Raw genomic sequence first — 13,015 nt, 5'->3', positions numbered from 1 at the left:
CAAGCTTCCTTTTTTCTTAGTGTTTCAAACTTCTGAGCAAATTAGGACTGTGTAAAAACCTGCGGCATTCAGGTGCTGTGGTGAATCCTGGATGAATCACTTGCACATACCCCTATCCCAAATCCCTGGCCTACCTGGCAGCAAGACAGTACGACAGGTATGTCCAGATGGCCAAAGTCCAAACCAAAGCACAGTCCCACAGAGATCCTGAAGCAAGCAAGCAGTTGAGCAGACACAGCACCTCAGCTCTGCTGCCCTTGTGTACTTTGCCTGCTGATTGCAGCACCTGGGCTTGATGAGGCAAGTGAGCCTCACCTGTTCCAAGCCTACTCCAGCTAAGGAGTCACACCCCTCCTCCCAGAGCTAGCGAGCCCCACCTGGCCAGCTAGGGAGCTGGGCTGTGGGCCTTGATTGCCTCAGCCTCCTGGAGTACCTTGCTTTCTGCTCCTTATGCCCCAGAGCATGCTGTGCTTGTGGAGACAGGGGCTCCTCTGTCCCTGGAGATGGGTCCTGCTGCTCTGGCTCCTGTGTCCCATCGCCTCACCATCCTCCGTCACCCTGTGAGTACTTCCTACACCAATCTCTCCTTCCCCATCCCCAACTTGGACTCTGGAACAGTGCTCATGCAATCAGCAGTGACTACAAAATTGCATGAGCACTGTTCCAGAGTATTATTCATTTTCATGTATATTATATCTATTCGGAAAAAATTGGTTAATGAAGAAATTACATATCTTTCTACTAACGAGTGTTGAACTAATTCGCTGATGAAGAATTCAACGAAACAGTAGTTGTTATCAGCAAACACTGTTCAGAGTTGGAGATCAGAATTGGACATTTGCTGATTATACAAAGCTTCACAGCTTGTTCTCCGCCAGGTAAAGTCTGGCACCATGATTCATTTAAGGACTTTCAGAGACTTCAGTTTGTTAGTTTTGATGTTTTGATGGATTATAACTGTTTTGTGGTGAATGTGAAAGCTAGCTCAAGAGGAAAAGAGCAGCTAGATGGCGCTGGTGAGTCCAACTCTTCTCACCATCCCAGCATTCCCACACACTGATAGACACTCGCTCATCCATTCAGTGCAATATCAGCGCAATTCTTCTTCTCTTTAATTGTTTATTAGTGTTTTCGACAAAGTGTTGCTATCAGGAGTGGGGCTTGAGGTGAAGCCTGGTGATGGCCCAGAGATGAGACCAGCATGGCTAGTGGAGAATGACAAGTTGAGTCCAGTGCAATTAGGAATGTGCCACAAGCAGAAACAAATGTTCACGAATTTGACGTAAGTGTTTACAGAATTAAGCACACGGAAGGCCTTGTAAAACACAGTCCACCCTCCATCTCACTGTACAAATGGGAATGCTGAGAATGATTAGGCCAAGGCTTAATGTGATCATTCTCCAGAGTGTCACAATTTTGCAGGAGGGATTCAAGTGCATAGTACTTAGCTGCAGAGCAGGTGATTACTTTGAAGAGTTTTAAGCTGTTTTAAAAGGTTGTTTTACACTGTTTCTAGAAGTCTGATTTGTATCAGTATAGATATGTTTCTCTTCCTGGGCTCGTTTTAGTAAAAATATATATATATATACTCAAATTTTAAGCTTGCACAATTTCAGTGAAGTAAAGCACTCTATCACCCTAGCAAAATAAATCTTCTTTAAAAATTACAGATTTTTTGTGGTTAGGAAAGTGATGATCAAATGCATTGAAAAAGTGTGAGGTGAACAATTTATTAGGTTTGTAATCCCTGTTGCTGGTTCAGCTTTAGCCAATGAAGTGTAATGTCAAGCCCAGTTCATACTGCTTCACAAATAACTCAATTCAAGTATTCTTAAAATATGTTAAAATCAAAGGAAAACACTTCACTCTTGCTCAAGATTTTATTGTGTGCTTGGTAACTTAAATATTTTCAATATTAACTTAATATAAAAATAGCACATAAGAAATCCATATCAATTTAAATAAAGTATAAATTCAATTGCAGTACAAACATGTATAAAATTATTCTTCAGTACAAAATGAGGAAAGTTTATGAAAACAACAACAGTACCAATTATATAACTGCAAACAGGAAAATATATAACTATAGTTTTAAATATTAAATAATGGTCATAACTCTTATGGTTACTAATTTAAATAAAATATCTCTTTTATTGTATCACCTAAGCACAGGTTTGTTTTCTAAACTTGATAAGAAAATATTTAGAATATAAAATATTAAATATGTTAAATAGAACAGAAATAAATAAGTTCAACCCAATGTCATGAAACTGCTAAGAGGAAATAAACACTGTTTCAGTGCTTTCACAAACCCCTCCATCTTTATGAATGGATGCACAGATGCAGACAACCATTTTACCACACATCTGCCCAAGATTTATGCTACCATTTCTGTAGGACTTGACAGAACAAACCAGGCAGCAGTGACATACACGCACACCATGTTAAACTACTGCTTGGTAAAAGGTCATCAGTTGCAACTATATAACAACAAATTATATTTTAAAAATGGATTCCCTGTTGATGTTAAGGCATGCCTTGAGAGAAAAGCCAATGACTCCATACCCTCCAACACTTCTCCAATGAAAATAGGGATGTCTTAAGGAAAAGCAAGACATTCCAGGATCAAATCAGAAACTGGGACGGCTTCTCTAAATCAGGGATGTCCCTAGAAAATAGGGCACTTGGAGGGTCTGTTCTTTGTTCCAGTCATTTTTTAAGGAGATGTTCCTTTGTGCCCCCAAATAATTTTGGGAACTGTAGTTTACCCACCACAAAGCAACAACTCCCAGCCCCATTACCAAACTACAGTTCCCAGGATTCTTTGGAAGAAAGCCATGGGCTTTAAACGAATGGTGTGGATTTGATTTTGGTCCCCACAGTAGCAGCCTCCAAATACATATGATGACGCTCAAGGGTCTTTGAGCTCACTGCTGTGGGTAGTTTGCATTATTATTGCTTTTCTTTCTTTTTTCCTGGCTGAAGAAATTAATTATTGCGTTTACCCTTTCGTTAGCAGACATTAAGAATCACAAACACAAATGGAGTGTTGGTTTCCAGGACAATGTTAGATGCCACGGGTTTCCTGTGAAACAAAAATCTTCTTACTCCTTATGATGTACACTTTTAGTTCTTCACACAGATGGCATATAAGTTGCTGACGTATTTTTGTAGTTTTGAGCAGAATTCCTTCATTAGCATGTCGCCATTGTTTGGTAAATTGCAGTTGGTCTTTAAAGGGAGACAAAAGGAGAGTTGAAATGGCTGCACAGCTCCAACAGTACAAAGCTACCAAAACGGTAATTTGTAGAAGTAGGCCTGAACAAATTTTGGCTCATTCAGAAGATTAGTAGCAGCAGCAGCAGCAGCAGCAGCAGCAGCAGCAGTAGTATTGTTTTAGAGACAGATGATTTGAGCTGATCTCTTAGGTCAAGATAAAACAATTTATAAATATGCTTGTAAAAATATATCCCATACTGGAATCCCTCCCCAATAGTTTCTGAACTAAAGAAGGGGGCAGGGGCAAACTTTCTCTCTACAACAGGCTCATCCACACTTTTGCTTGGCCCATATTCTGATCGTATTTAAGTACTGATTATTTCTCACAGGTCTGAGAGCTTCTCTCGTCGTTCTGTGGCTGTGCCTTGCAAAAGGCCTATCTGACCTGCTGGATCGAAGTTTGGTTAAGCAAATCTCTTTTCAGATTTTCAGCACATCTGATAAAATCTGAGTCAGTGGATAAGATTGGGTTTTCACAAGATTTTCACTGATATATATTTTCAGAGAATACTCACTTGGTTGTTATACAGCTCTGGGTGTGGCTGGATTGCAGACACAGTTTCGTTGCATTCAGTTGGATTCCTTTCTGCAACTTTATCGAGCGCACAGCGGACATCCAAGAATACTGTGCTGTGAGTTTGACACTGTTGAGAAAAGTTCAAAGTTGAATGTAGCATGACTACTTCAGTACATACTGAATACAAGGTTTGTTCATATTTCTTATTTGACACAATACTTTTTTTAACCGAACTACTTGTTTAGGGGGGACGCGGGTGGCACTGTGGGTTAAACCACAGAGCCTAGGGCTTGCCTATCAGAAGGTCAGCAGTTCGAATCCCCACGACGGAGTGAGCTCCCGTTGCTTGGTCCCAGCTCCTGCCAACCTAGCAGTTGAAAAGCACGTCAAAGTGCAAGTAGATAAATAGGTACCGCTCCAGCGGGAAGGTAAATGGCGTTTCTGTGCGCTGCTCTGGTTCGCCAGAAGCGGCTTAGTCATTCTGGCCACATGACCCAGAAGCTGTTACGCTGGCTCCCTCGGCCAGTAAAGCGAGATGAGCACGACTGGACCTAACGGTCAGGGGTAACTTTACCTTTACTTGTTTAGGGAGATAATGTTCAAGACTCAAGTTACTCATTATTATGTATAAATCAGGTTCTACCATGAGTAAGAGCACGTGTTGCGATCGGGACCTGGCAAGACACATTCCCTTCCTGTGGGGGTGGGGCCGGTAGCCGGCCTTAGTAGCTACTGGTCAGTTAGGAGTTACTGGGCAAAAGTTAATGTTGCAATTTGTGATGGACAGCTTAGCGTCCTATTTAAGCCTCCGCACGCAGGGTGATCCTTCTCTTGGCTTCGGCTGCTGATCACCCGCCCCGCCCCCCCTTTTTTCTTAGGCCTCTGCTTTGACCTTGCAACTGCCTGTCATGGGGTCGTCTGCTTTGTAGCAGGGGCCCAGTAGGAATTTGTCCATCTGGCCGATTGGCTGTGCCTTTTGGTTTTGCCTACTGCAGTAGCAACTTGTCACAACTTGTAAGGTTGGCGGTTAGGCATTGGTTCCTGTGTGGATTGCTGGATTGGGCGCTGCCCATCCAGAATCAGGTTGATGCTGGGAATTCCGTTAAAGGAATCCGGCGACTCTTATGCTTTGTCCGAAGCCCCCGGTAGGGGTTAGGGCCGTGGCCGAGTCCCTGGGACCATGAGGAGAGGGACGCGTTGCTTCCCCCCGGTCCTTAACTCTCCTCAGCGGCATTCTCCCAATCACTGGTTTTAGGCCAGCCTCTGTCCCGGTGTGACAGTAGTCTGAACCAATGCCTACGCAACCACTCACCGAATTTGTATTTAAATAAAGTTGTGGCCCTAAATTATTTGCCAAAAACCCAAACCAAAAATGATGTCTCCTGTGTCAAGTCAATGGGGGGTGGCTTGAGGTCCTCGATACGCAATCTAATTTCTTTGTTTCATTCTATAGTGGATCAATCCCTGATGTTTTTCCCTTGGCCAGCTACTTGCATGGCATACATAATTGCAAAAATCATGTGTGTGTATTAACATGTTCTTTGAAGTGTAATAACAATATTCCGAAAAAAGCACATGTCATTCTAGAAGGATGTCACTTCCAAGATTGTAAGACTGAAATCCTAACCGTGTCTTCTAAGAAGGAAGCCCTCCGGAGTTCAGTAGGACTTACTTCAAGGCAAGAGTGTATGACAATACAGCTTTAGGCTGCAATTCTAACCACACTTACGTGGGGGTAAACCGTAATGAATTCAGTAGGTCTAACTTGTGAATAGACATGGCAAGGATTCTGCTGTTTGTCTCCCAACTACGTACTTCCTTGTACTCTAGATGGAGACAGGCTTAAAGATTTAATCAGAAGGCCTCAACACTTGCAGAAGCAAGGCTCCTTTTCCACATACCCCTGGTTGGTCATAACAAGGCATTGCATAGTTTGTAGATTTCTGCCACCACATTTTTCTTAGTGGTTTAAAGTTCTATGAGCCTGAACCAGATCACGTATTGTGAAGAGACCTGCCTGAATCAAATGAAGTAGCAGGCTGAGAAGCCACACATCCAAAAAACCTTATAACTGAGGAAAGTAGAAAATTAAATAAAAAGTAATATATTGATTTTTGAAAAAATGACAATTTTCCCCAATGCATAATTTATATTTTATCCTCTACTGAGAAATTGTGTTGCAATTCCCAAGTGTTGAGAACTTTTTCAGTGGAATTGCTTTTTCGCTACCTGATCATTTAGTGTCCCTTCCACTGCCCTGCCATAGCAACAAACATTTTGACTATATGGACAGCAAGCTGTAGCATTTCAAAATAATGAATAAAGAATGACTTGATGCCAACTGTGGACACTCCTCCATGAAGTAGCCATGGCTGGCATTTGAAAATTATGGAAGATTTTCAAAATTTATGTTCAACCCACCCACCACATGCCCCAAACAGCTCAGTATTTGCTGCTAAACACTTTCAAGCTTTACATTTTGAGTTAAGGACATAAACTTTTCACTTACAATTGTCTTATCATTATGGTCAAACTGAATTTTTCTTACTCTTTCCTCAGCACACTGTAAAACAAAAGGCAATAGATTGGATAAGGAAGGAAACTTTGGCAAACAAGTAGAAGTCCTGACTCGCTGGCTAGACCTTGGGCAACTGTTTCCTGCCCCCACCCTCATTTCCATTTTAGAGGAATGAAGTGCGTGCTGGTCCTCTTGACAGCCTTCAAACATGGACTAGACTGATTCAGTGAGAAAGTGTGTCTCAATGGCTACAGTAATTCATCAAGCAAGCCTTCACCTGTAAAGGCAGCGTATGTGTGATTACCAGATGTTGGGGACAACCAACTTGGGATGGCATTTGCCAGCATCATGGCTCATTTGTAGGCTTGCCAAAGATACCAGGCTTGATATTCCTGGAAAAAAATAATGTTCTGCAAAGGACTTCAGGAAGACTTTTTTTTTTAAGCCTAAAACTGTAAACCATGCAAGCTGAACTGAGTGAGGGGGACACATTTGCCCTCCTATAGAAGAAACCTGAATCCATTTGTGAAAACAATCTACTACAGGCAGCCTATTCCTGTATATTTCATGCACAGAAGCCTACCAGCATGAGGAAACATGATTAAAGGGGTAATAGGTGGACCAGTATTGTGTGTATTGTGCCAGTTGCTCTAAGATACACTGTGGAGCCATGGACTTCGGTATCCTATCTCTGGGTTGTAGTTCCTGGGCATAGCAGAATGTGTGACCTGTAACTTTCAGTTCTAGATTTTAGACAGGCAACTGTATAAGAAAAGAGAAGATTACTTTGGGATTTTCTTGTTGTCTCATTGTGCTGAGAACACATTCACTAAATAATCATTACCAGTATATTAATGCTTATGATTCTAGATTAGATACTAGCCCTGTCTACTAATAGCAACTAGCAAATATCTTATGCTCTCAGCACCACAATTTTTATCCAATAGTTATTTATTTATTACATTTTCTATCCTACCTTTCTGCAAAGAGGTCAAAGTGGCATACTGAATAATCACTGTAATCATTGTTGAATGAAAGGAAAGTTCTGATGTGGTTTAGAATTAATAAGGCAATGAAGATTTTGTCTAGTACCTATACACTTGTGAAATAATAATATATTTCTTTTTTAAAGTGGCAATCATGATAAAGGTTCTGAATCAGTAGCATCGTCAACATGCTGTTGTTAAAGGTTTCCTAGAAAGATAAAACACTGATGCTTCCAAGGAATGAATCTGAATATTGAGTAAAGTGTTACATCCTATTGAACCATTTATGTTGTGTAAAAAAGTACAACCCTCTTCTCTTCTTCTTAGCACATTTTGAGAGAGAAAGAAAAGAAGGTAGCACATTTTGCCCACGGAAGTTGGTTTAATAACAAAACATCCTCCTTGCCTTCTTTGTGATTGTTCAATAAGCAATAAATTGGCCACAATACATAATGACATGACAATAAAAACAAATATGATATTTGACTTACCTTGAAGCTCTTACATGCTGGACCAAGGCTTTTGTTTAAGTTAAAAACATATTTTTTAAATTTATTATCATCTATCTGTCCTGGTTGTCTTAATGGAGTGGTAGAGCCAAATTCTACCAACAAGTAGATTGCCAGGATTGCTTTCAGAAACACGGCCATCGTCCTTTGGATTATTAGGCACTACAACAATCCTTCTTACTGCTTGTTGCCCCTTTGCAAGCTGAATATTTATATGTGTAACAACGGAAAAAAAGATAGCTGTCAGTATATGCAGAATCTCCACCCTCCTCAAAATCGCAAAACCACATAAATCTTGACATCACGGTGATAATGAGCAATTGTTGCTATTCAATGGAAATCCTATCAAGTTATATCTGATAGGACTTCATCATAGGATTATCTATGCTTTAGGCCCAAATTAGAATGTCCAGGTGGTTTCCTAATTACCCCCCCCCCCCAATTTTACAAAATTTACACATTTACAGTCACCAAAATACAAACCATACATTTCACCTTGACTTCCCTTTCCCCCATTCCATGTTTCGTTTTATTTACCCTTTTACCACTGCATACCACTAGTTATTTCGGGTTTTTTTCTTTTTATCTCAGTTTGCATTATACTTCTGAATTTACTCTAATCAGGCTAACGTTTTAATTGGTTTACAATAGTTTTTCAAATATTCTAAATATTTCAAATCTTTTCCAGTGTTCCTGAAATACTCTTTCTTCCTGGTCTCTTATTCTACTAGTTAAACTAACCATTTCTGCATATTCCATCAGTTTCATCTGCCATTCCTCCTTTGTGGGTATTTACCCTCCTTCCATTTCTGAACATATACCATTCAGGCTGCCGTAGTGGCATACATGAAAAGAGTTTCCTTTCTTTCTTTCTTTCTTTCTTTCTTTCTTTCTTTCTTTCTTTCTTTCTTTCTTTCTTTCTTTCTTTCTTTCATTCTTTCATTTTTTAAAGGAAAGTATTTTCTGGCATATAAGACGACTGGGCGTATAAGACGACCCCCAACTTTTCCAGTTAAAATATAGAGTTTGAGATATACTCGACTGCAGATTCTCCACCCGACGTATAAGACGACCCCCAACTTTTGAGAAGATTTTCCTGGATTAAAAAGTAGTCTTATACGCCAGAATATACAGTATATATCACTTTCATAAAATTATAACATGCTGTAAATTTTAAGTCTTTCTTCCATAATTTCTCACATGCACTGAATTCTATATTATGTCATATATCCCTCACCCAATAGCTTACTTTACCCGTTCATCTTTTGTCTCCCAGTCTAGTAATAACTTGTATAGTCTAGAGATAATTTTTTCCTGTATTCCAGTTTCCTGGTGCAGTTCAGAGTGCTGGTATTAATCTTCAAAGCCCTGAGTTGCTTGGGGGGCAGGACACCCATAAGATCATTTCTCCCCACATTTGACTGCCTGGATTTTAAAATCGGGGCCCTTCTCTACCAACGTCCCCAACTGCCTAGTAGTGTGAGGTGGGTGGAGAAAAGGTCTTTTTGTGGCAGTGGCAGGGCTAGCCAACCCATGAGGCATTATGAGGCAGTGGCCGCAGGGTGGCAGTGATCAGGCAATTGGGAGGGGCAGCAGATTTGACCTCGGAGGAGCGCACCGCTCATTCCCTCATCCAGGGGGCAGCATTTTATATTTTGCCTCTAGTAGCAAAACATCCTGAACCATCTGTTGGCAATGGACTAGTTATTTAATGGTCTTCCCCTGCAAGACTCACCTATGTTAGAATAGTTCCAGTACTGGACCAGGTGCAGACCTCCTATTTTCCCAGGCCTGTTAGCAACTATGTTTTTTACTGTTTTTTTAAAAAAAGTTTTTGAACTACTGTATTGTTGTTTGCTACCTCTTCGCTGTATATGTGAAAAAAAGAAAAATGGTAAAGGTAAAGTACCCCCGGACGGTTAAGTCCAGTCAAAGGCGACTATAGGGTTGCGACGCTCACCTCGCTTTCAGGCTGAGGGAGCCAGCATTTGTCCACAGACAGCTTTCCGAATCATGTGGCCAGCATGACTAAACCGCTTCTGGCACAACGGAACACCATGACGGAAATCAGAGCTCATGGAAACACTGTTTACCTTCCCGTCACAGTGGTACCTTTTTATCTACTGGAGTGCGTTCGAAATGCAAGGTTGGCAGGAGCTGACACAGAGCAATGGGAGCATACCCTATCATGGGGATTCAAACCTTTTGATCGCCAGGCCCAAGAGAATCAGTAGTTTAGACCACAGCACCACCCGTGTCCTGTGTATGTAAGAACTGCTGGAGGCTACATTGTTTCTTAGTATTCACTCTACTTTGTCAGAGATCATAAGATTTATGATTGCACAAGTTCTCATTTTAGTATCCTTTTTGCAAGTTCTCTACAGTATCCTTTTTGCGGTGAAGCTACCTCAAGAACGATACATGGTCTTCCAAATGAAGTCATACCATAGGTTTGTAGAATGGCATTATGATAGTGGTAGTTTTATTTCAATGATCCTTTCCTAATGATCCGTAGCATGGAATTTGCCTTTTCTCGGCTGTCGCACATTGGGTTGACATCTTTATTGAACTATCTGCTATGACTCCAAGGTTTCCTTCCTGATCCATCACAAATATTATTTGTCCCAACTTGCACCATTTTGCTCTATATTGAATTGCACTCGCCATTTCACCTCTATTCACTCAGTTTGGATAGGTTTTTTGGAGCATCTCACACTCTATCATCAGTGAAATTCACAACCTCACTGCTCATTCCTAAGTCTAGATCAGAAGCCCCGCACAAGGGATTCTGCTTGTGAAATGGGTCCCCCCCCATTCTATGCTCCCTGCAACACACAAAATGAGCTTTGGGGGAATCTGAAGAACCCCAGAGGGGTGTTGTTCCATCTAACATGCTGGAATACTTGCACAGACAGCATGATTGAGAAATCGTGATAACGAATTCTACTCAATATAATTAAGTTACAGTACGATGGTATACATGCCTATTCAGAGTTAAGTCTTTATGCTTAAAGGGCCTTACTCCTAGCTAATTTGGTACAGAATGGCAGCCTTGGCTTTACTTTATGGTCACCATTGGGGGAAGTAGGGTTTTGTACCTTTGACAGCTGTACGGCAGGTAGAAATTCAACAGGTTAAGAATTTTCTTGTATGGAAATACAGTTATGGAAAAGCTTTACCATGATTGTACTCTCTATAATTTTTGTGTTATGACATGCCCGCCTCTCCACGGCCATTTTCTGATATGTCACAGAAACACCCAGCAGCCATTTTGTGGCTGGCACCTTCATAATTCGAAATGTGCCTATTGGTCCAAAAATGTTGATGACCCCTGCCTTCAGATAACAAGTGACTAATATGCCAAATGAATTAATTAATTAATAAAAAAATAAAAATAAAAAATAAAAAAACTTTGGAAATATCTTTTCACTGCCCCCATTTACTGCATTTGGATTCCCTTTAGTTGGATGCTATGATGTAAAAGGCAGGGTAGGAATGCATAAGCACTGCTTAGTTTACAATATTTTGTTGCAATTTTTTTATTATTTGTGAGCTGCCCTGAGTTTGAGTTAATCAATGGCACTCCTTAATGTTGAAATAAATAAATAATCCCCCACCTACTCACCCCCAAACCCAAGCAGTCTGTGTATAGATTTACCAAGAAAAATCAATCAAAGAATCTCCAAAGATCTATGCCGAGTTCCTGTTACATTATATGCATAAATCGATGTTGAAACCAAGAACAGTTAAAAAGTCAGTTAATAACTACTCTTATCCCTTCTGTTCTCTTCTGGGTCTAGACTGTGGTTGGATGATGCAAAGTGGAAGCTGCCAGTAACCACAATGACATTGTGCGGATTTAATAGTGATTATTAGCTTGGATTGCTGTCGGCCCCCAGCCTCTCCACAATCCTACACCAATTTAAAAGGCATTGCATACCTCTACTGATGTCATGGTAAATACTAATCAGATGCTGAAAAATTAATAGACACTTATTTTTAGTGGGGAAATGTGACAATAGCTGTAACAACTGCTAAGTGAATGACGAAAGAGTTGAACGTTCTGGCTTCCTCCTTCCTTGGTAACATGCCATGAGCCAAGCTGAGAGTTTTAAGAACGCTCAGGATGGACTTATTCTCAAGAATTAGAAGCATATAGAAGAGAGCTGTTCTAAAGAAAAAGAAAATACTTGATAAAAATGTGGGTGGCACTTGTAAGCGCTCTCCCCCAACCCCCAGCCTGGCAGGCCTGTACAGAAACGTGGAACCACATTCACAGACCTGCTAGACATAGCAACTGCGGTGCCCACCTGGAGCTGCCATGTCAGGAATATAGAAGCAGTTGTAAAGTGTTACATTGGGGATGGTGTGTAGGGGGAGAAATCTTAATTATGTGTTTCACTTTCACAACAGAAGTACCGTAAAACATTGCCTGTTAAAATGGGAGCAACTATAAAACTGCTAAATTCAGGGCTTAAAATTACACTGATTCAGAAATTCTCTCTCCTTTCTAATATTTGACATTCAAAACACTCCAAAAGAAACATTCTCTATAGTTCAACCCTCTGAATCAAGAGCATCTCCCGCAACCACACTAATTATCTCAAAAGAACCAACAAAGTGAAAGAATGCCTTCCACACAGAGAATATTAATTTATTTTAATTATTTAAAAAAATATTTAAAAACTTCCAGCTCATTTTAAAGAACTATCAAGGTGATGCACAATAAAATCATTAAAATATAATAAAACTCTGACATCATAAGTTACAGAATGAATGACCAACACGGAATCAAATTACTTCTCTGAACATGCTTGGTGAAACAAATCTGTTTTCAGCAGGTGGCAAACTATCAGGATTGTAGGTGCCTTTCTAAATGTCCTCTGTAGGTGATTGATTGCAACAATCAATCAGTGTAAACTGCTTTGATTGCCCTTCTACAATCGAACAGTATATAAATTTTTATGAAATAGATAAACATCAAACTTTTATAGGCCTCTTCAGATGCTGGCTGCAAACGCAACCACTGCCCATGAAGAAGGCAACAGAGTCACACAAGCCTGGCTCTCACCATCTCCACAATGAATAGGGAGACCTGAAGGAGGACTGCAATCACATGCAGCTGAACATGCTTACAATCTTCCCTCTGATTGGAGACCAGGCACACGACCATGTCCGCAAAAGGCATTATTCAGTTAACCTCACT

General features: G+C 40.6%; 1 long non-coding RNA gene across 1 annotated transcript; it reads left to right on the top strand.

Moving 5' to 3' along the window:
* Positions 1–411: 411 nt before the first annotated feature.
* LOC117041356 lies at positions 412–7,156 on the top strand. Its single transcript, XR_004425956.1, has 3 exons — positions 412–560; positions 3,784–3,984; positions 6,356–7,156. It is a non-coding gene; the product is annotated as an uncharacterized LOC117041356 (long non-coding RNA).
* The last annotated feature ends 5,859 nt before the right edge of the window (positions 7,157–13,015 follow it).

The sequence above is a fragment of the Lacerta agilis genome, chromosome 2, assembly GCF_009819535.1.
Source record: "Lacerta agilis isolate rLacAgi1 chromosome 2, rLacAgi1.pri, whole genome shotgun sequence".
In the NCBI taxonomy this organism is placed as follows: Eukaryota; Metazoa; Chordata; class Lepidosauria; order Squamata; family Lacertidae; genus Lacerta; species Lacerta agilis.
The sequence above is the reverse complement of the archived record's forward strand: the minus strand, read 5'-3'. Positions and strand labels throughout refer to the sequence as shown.